Genomic DNA, 5,987 nt, shown 5'->3' with positions numbered 1-5,987 from the left:
ATCTTGTTTAACTAGGCAAGTCAGTTAAGAACAAATTCTTATTTACAATGACAGCCTACCAGGGGTCAAACCCAGACGACGCTGGGCCAATTGTGCGTCGCCCTATGGGACTCCCAATCACGGCCGGATGTGATACTGTCACCGAATATGAAACATTCAATCTCAAAGCCAACATGCTGGAGTATAGAGCCAAATTGAATATTTTAGCTTCACTGTTGCAGCCAATACATATAGGGTTGACTGTAACTGCATCAAAACGTTCAATACCACATTTGGTGGGGTGGAAATGAAGACTGCTCCTGTGGCAGGACAATAAGTCATGTGAAAACTGAAGAAAAGACTTCCAAAATCAAAACCCCCGTTCTTCAGTCTTCCAAAATGAGAGCTCTGAGGAGTCTAGACGCCTGGGGTTTTCAATTCCCACAAGTAAAAGGCAACATCAGGCCAGAACCACACATCTTCTTGGGATGCTGACAACTGTTTAATTACTCATCAGAAATGAAATGTCAGTCGGAAAGATACTTCTTCCAGAAGGTCATGTCCTTAAAAATGAGTGAAAAAAAGAATGCTGTGGAAGATGTTTACGAATGATGTGAAAGAGAGACCGGTATCTGATTATACCAGTCTCAGCTCTCTGATGTGGATGACGTCATGGCTGCGTTTACACAAGCAGCCCAAATCTGATCGTTTTGACCCTAATTGGTCTTTCAGAAGATCAGATCTTTTGCCATTAATTCGGCAAAAAAATCAGCATTGGGCTGACATATTCTACTGTTCTCATTCTCAAAATGGCTGTTTATTGTCTTGCCACCTGACCTCACGCTGGGGCGGTCACGGTAAGTGGCAATATAAAGGGAAATTGGGCTCTTCAACTTGGAGTAGGACAACAGAAACAATTACACTGTCTAGATAAGCAGCAGTGATAATGGCTTGATGTAAATGACATGGCTGGTATTATTCTCTTGTCTTTACTGCTATTCAGGGTCGGACTACTGCATTTGGGGCCGCAGGGTATTTTTCTCTCTGCCCCATGGCAAAAGGTGTAGAATTGCAGGAAATTAGCTTTAAAACTGCTACATTTTCTCTCAGCCTCATGTTAAAATGTGTAAAATACCAATATAAAACATCCCCTTTTTTGGGGGGGTGGTTGGAGGGTGGAAGGTATCAGCTAACTTAATGTATTTTTCCATGGTGTAGAGAAAAAAAATGGAAGTTTTATAATGCTATTATACACATTTTGTCATGAGGCTAATACAGTGGTCACCAACCTTTTCTGAGTCAAGATCACTTTCTGAGTCAAAATGCAAGCCGAGATCTAACGCTGTGATTTGTTAAAAACATGACTTAAAAAAAAGCCTATGCAACACTAACCAATTAAAAACAGTTCTGTAGCAATGAGGTTAGGGTAGGCTATAGGCCCAATACATTATCACTGCATATTGGCTATGCTTTCATTGCCCTGCCAATGTTGTTCTTCTCAGATCATTTAGAAATGATATATAAACAAAAAATGATATATGATCACACTGGTAATAGATCATTTGTTGAATTACTTTTGAGGCACTAGAGCTCAAGCAGTAGAACATTTGAGGTGCTGGTACTCAGCTCTGGTGAGCTCCTGCCCAAGTCAAGCACTGATGTTGTTACTTCTATGACCAGTGAAAGTGAAATATTCCTCAATATAAAAAAAGACACAATCTGCTAATAATAATAATAACTGCCTTGCTCAGTAGATTAGATCCAGCAACCTTTCGGTTACGTGCCCAACGCTCTAACCACTAGGCTACCTGCCGCAGCCATTGGAGACCCCATGGCGTAGTGATATCCACGGGGGGACTACAAGAGAGACCAAAAAGGGGGAGGTTCTTTATTGTCCTTCTGGTTGTGCCACAGGAAGTGGAATCTAAGGGGATGGATCAGTGTTTCACAGCTCAGCTCTTTCATTTGTAACTGTTAGGCGAGACGAGACGAGACGAGACGAGACCTCTCTCTCGCTTGTTGTCATGTCTCCGCCTGCCAGCTCTAATTGAAGGTTTGCTTTGTCAGGGTTCCGTTCTTGAGTTGGGTCACAAACTGGGTGCACTGCATTGAAAAACAAACAAATCAAGAGAAATAGAAAAAAAAGGATAGAATCCTGTTACCAAGTCTAAACACCAGACACTTCTCCCCCAAATATATCTGTTTTCAATGCAGTTCAGACGAAAAACACCACATATTCATTTTAACCATGTATTAGAAAGTAAAAGACAAAACATCTCCATATCTAAAACATGTGTAATGCAATGGATACACATGCATTGTCACGCCCTGACCTTAGAGATCCCTTTTATTCTCTATTTGGTTAGGTCAGGGTGTGACTAGGGAGGGAAATCTATGTTTTCGATTTCTTTGTTGGCCGGGTATGGTTCTCAATCAGAGGCAGCTGTCTATCGTTGTCTCTGATTGGGGATCATACTTAGGCAGCTTTTTTTCACACCTTTGTTTGTGGGATCTTGTTTTGGGTACTGTGCTGTATGCCATACTGAACGTTACGTTTTCGTTTTGTATTTATTTTGGTTTTGTTTTGGTGTTCATCTAAATAAAGAAAGATGTACGCTTTCCACCCTGCACCTTGGTCTAATTCTTCCCTCAATGAGCGTAACAGAAGATCCCACCACCAAAGGACCAAGCAGCGTGGCCAGGAGGAGCAGGGATCCACGCTGCACCTTGGTCTAATTCTTCCCTCGATGAGCGTAACATGCATATGTCACGTCCTGACCAGTAAAAGAGGTTGTTTGTTATTGTAGTTTGGTCAGGGCGTGGCAGGGGGTGTTTGTTTAAAGTGTTTCGGGGTTTGTTGGGCTATGTTCTTGTTAGTCTATTTCTATGTTAGTTCTAGTATGTCTATTTCTTTGTGGTGTTTATTGGGTTGCCCTTCAATTGGAAGCAGCTGCTCCTCGTTGCTTCTAATTGAAGGTCCTATTTAAGAGGGGTGTTTTTTCTATGGGATTTGTGGGTAGTTGTTTCCTGTTTTGTGTTCGTGCATCTGACGGGACTGTTTAGTGTCGTTATTTGTTTTTGTATACGTGTTTCTTTTGTTTTCCTTCTTGAATAAAATAAGAAGATGAGTTTACACGTTCCCGCTGCGTTTTGGTCCAATCCCTACGACACCCGTGACAGCATAGTATTGGGCAAATTCCACCCGGTTACAGATTGATCAGAAATGCAATATCCTGGACACCTAACGTGCTCCATTCAGATAAAAAAATGCTATAGATTTATATAGACTTATAACATATGATTACGATGTGGAGTTTACTGACAACATCACGTGTTATACAATGAGATCCAAAAGTATGGGGATGGTGACCAATTTGTTGTTATTTATTATATGAATCGTGAATAATGATGTGTGAGAAAGTTACAGATGTACAAATATCATATCCCAAAGACATGCTCACCTCTCACCATTACAATGACGGTGGAGATTAGCATTTTTGGGCGGTTATGATATTTGTGCGTCTGTAACTTTCCCACTCATCATTCAGGTCTGTCCGTAATCATGATAGCATCCACATTAGTGTTTAGAAACAGTATAATCTTATTTACAATAAAAGTGACTCCAAAATGACAACATTATCATTCATGTCTATTGGGCACAAAATAATCTGAAACACAACCAAAACAAACAGCAAATGCATCCAACAAATGTACTATGAATATGGGACAAAATGTTAAACTTTTTACTACTTTAATACACATACAGTGCATTCAGACCCCTTGCCTTTTTCAACATTTTGTTACGTTACAGCCTTACTCTAAAATTTATTAAATCGTTTTTTCCCCTCATCAATCTACTCAATACCACATAATGACAAAGCGCAGACAGTCTGTTTATTTTTTGAAAATTTACGGAACAAAAAAAACTGAAATAACTTACTCACAAATATATTCAGACTATTTGCTATCAGAATTTTAATTGAGCTCAGGTGCATTCTATTTCCATTGATCATCCTTGAGATGTTTCTACAACTTGATTGGAGTCCACCTGTGGTAAACTCAATTGATTATACATGATTTGGAAAGGCACTCACCTATTAGGTCCCACAGTTGACAGTGCACGTCAGAGCAAAAACCAAGCCATGAGGTTGAAGGAATTGTCCGTAGAGGATTGTGTCGAGGCACAGATCTGGGGAAGGGTAACATTTCAAGGTCCCCAAGAACAGTGGCCTCCATCATTATTAAATGGAAGAACAACCAAGACTCTTCCTAGAGCTGGCCGCCCGGCCAAACTGAGCAATCAGGAGAGAAGAGCCTTGGTCAGGGAGATGATCAAGAACCTGATCGTCACTCTAACAGTGCTCCAGAGTTCCTCTGTGGAGATGGGAGAACCTACCAGAAGGACAACCATCTCTGCCCCACTCCACAAATCAGGCCTTTATGGTAGAGTGGCAAGATGAAAGCCACTCCTCAGGAAAAGGCACATTTTCCAAAAGGCACCTAAAGAAGTTTCACACCATGAGAAACAAGTTTCGCTGGTCTGATGAAACCAATATTGAACTCTTTGGCCTGAATGCCAAGCGTCACGTCTTGAGGAAACCTGGCACCATCCCTACGGTGAAGCATGGTGGTGGTAGCATAATGCTGTGGGGATGTTTTTCAGCAGCAGGGACTGGGAGACTAGTCAGGATCGAGGGAAAGATGAACGAAGCAAAGTACAGAGAGATCCTTGATGAAAACCTGCTCCAGAGCGCTCAGGACCTCAGACTGGGGTGAAGGTTCACCTTCCAACAGGACAACAACCCTAAGCACACAGCCAAGACAATGCAGGATTGGCTTCGGGACAAGTCTCTGAATGTCCTTGAGTGGCCCAGCCAGAGCCTGGACTTGAACCCAGTCAAACATCTCTGGAGAGACCTGAAAATAGCTGTGCAGCGACGTTCCCCATCCAATCTGACAGAACGAGAGGATCTGCAGAGAAGAATGGGAGAAACTCCCCAAATACAATTGTGCCAAGCTTGTAGCGTCATACCCAAGAAGACTCGAGGCTGTAATCACTGCCAAAGGTGCTTTTTTATTTCTTTTTTATTTCACCTTTATTTAACCAGGTAGGCTAGTTGAGAACAAGTTCTCATTTGCAACTGCGACCTGGCCAAGATGAAGCATAGCACTTCGACACATACAACAACACAGAGTTACACAGGGAATAAACAAAACATACAGTCAATAATACAGTAGAACAAAAGAAAACAAAACGTCTATATACAGTGAGCGCAAATGAGATAAGTTAAGGCAATAAATAGGCCATGGTGGCGAAGTAATTACAATATAGCAATTAAACACTGGAATGGTAGATGTGCAGAAGATAAATGTTCAAGTAGAGATACTGGGGTGCAAAGGAGCAAGATAAATAAATACAGTATGGGGATGAGGTAGGCAGATAGATGGGCTGTTTACAGATGGGATATGTACAGGTGCAGTGATCTGTGAGCTGCTCTGACAGCTGGTGCTTAAAGCTAGTGAGGGAGATATGAGTCTCCAGCTTCAGAGATTTTTGCAGTTCGTTCCAGTCATTGGCAGCAGAGAACTGGAAGGAAAGACAATCAAAGGAGGAATTGGCTTTGGGGGTGACCAGTGAGATATACCTGCTGGAGCGCGTGCTACGAGTGGGTGCTGCTATGGTGACCAGTGAGCTGAGATAAGGTGGGGCTTTACCTAGCAGAGACTTGTAGATAACCTGTAGCCAGTGGGTTTGACGACGAGTATGAAGCGAGGGCCAACCAATGAGTGCGTACAGGTCGCAATGGTGGGTAGTGTATGGGGCTTTGGTGACATAACGGATGGCACTGTGATAGACTGCATCCAATTTGTTGAGTAGAGTGTTGGAGGCTATTTTATAGATGACATCACCGAAGTCGAGGATTGGTAGGATGGTCAGTTTTACGAGGGTATGTTTGGCGGCATGAGTGAAGGATGCTTTGTTGCGATATAGGAAGCCGATTCTAGAT

Source organism: Salmo salar, chromosome ssa16 (assembly GCF_905237065.1).
Source record: "Salmo salar chromosome ssa16, Ssal_v3.1, whole genome shotgun sequence".
NCBI lineage: Eukaryota > Metazoa > Chordata > Actinopteri > Salmoniformes > Salmonidae > Salmo > Salmo salar.
The sequence above is the reverse complement of the archived record's forward strand: the minus strand, read 5'-3'. Positions refer to the sequence as shown.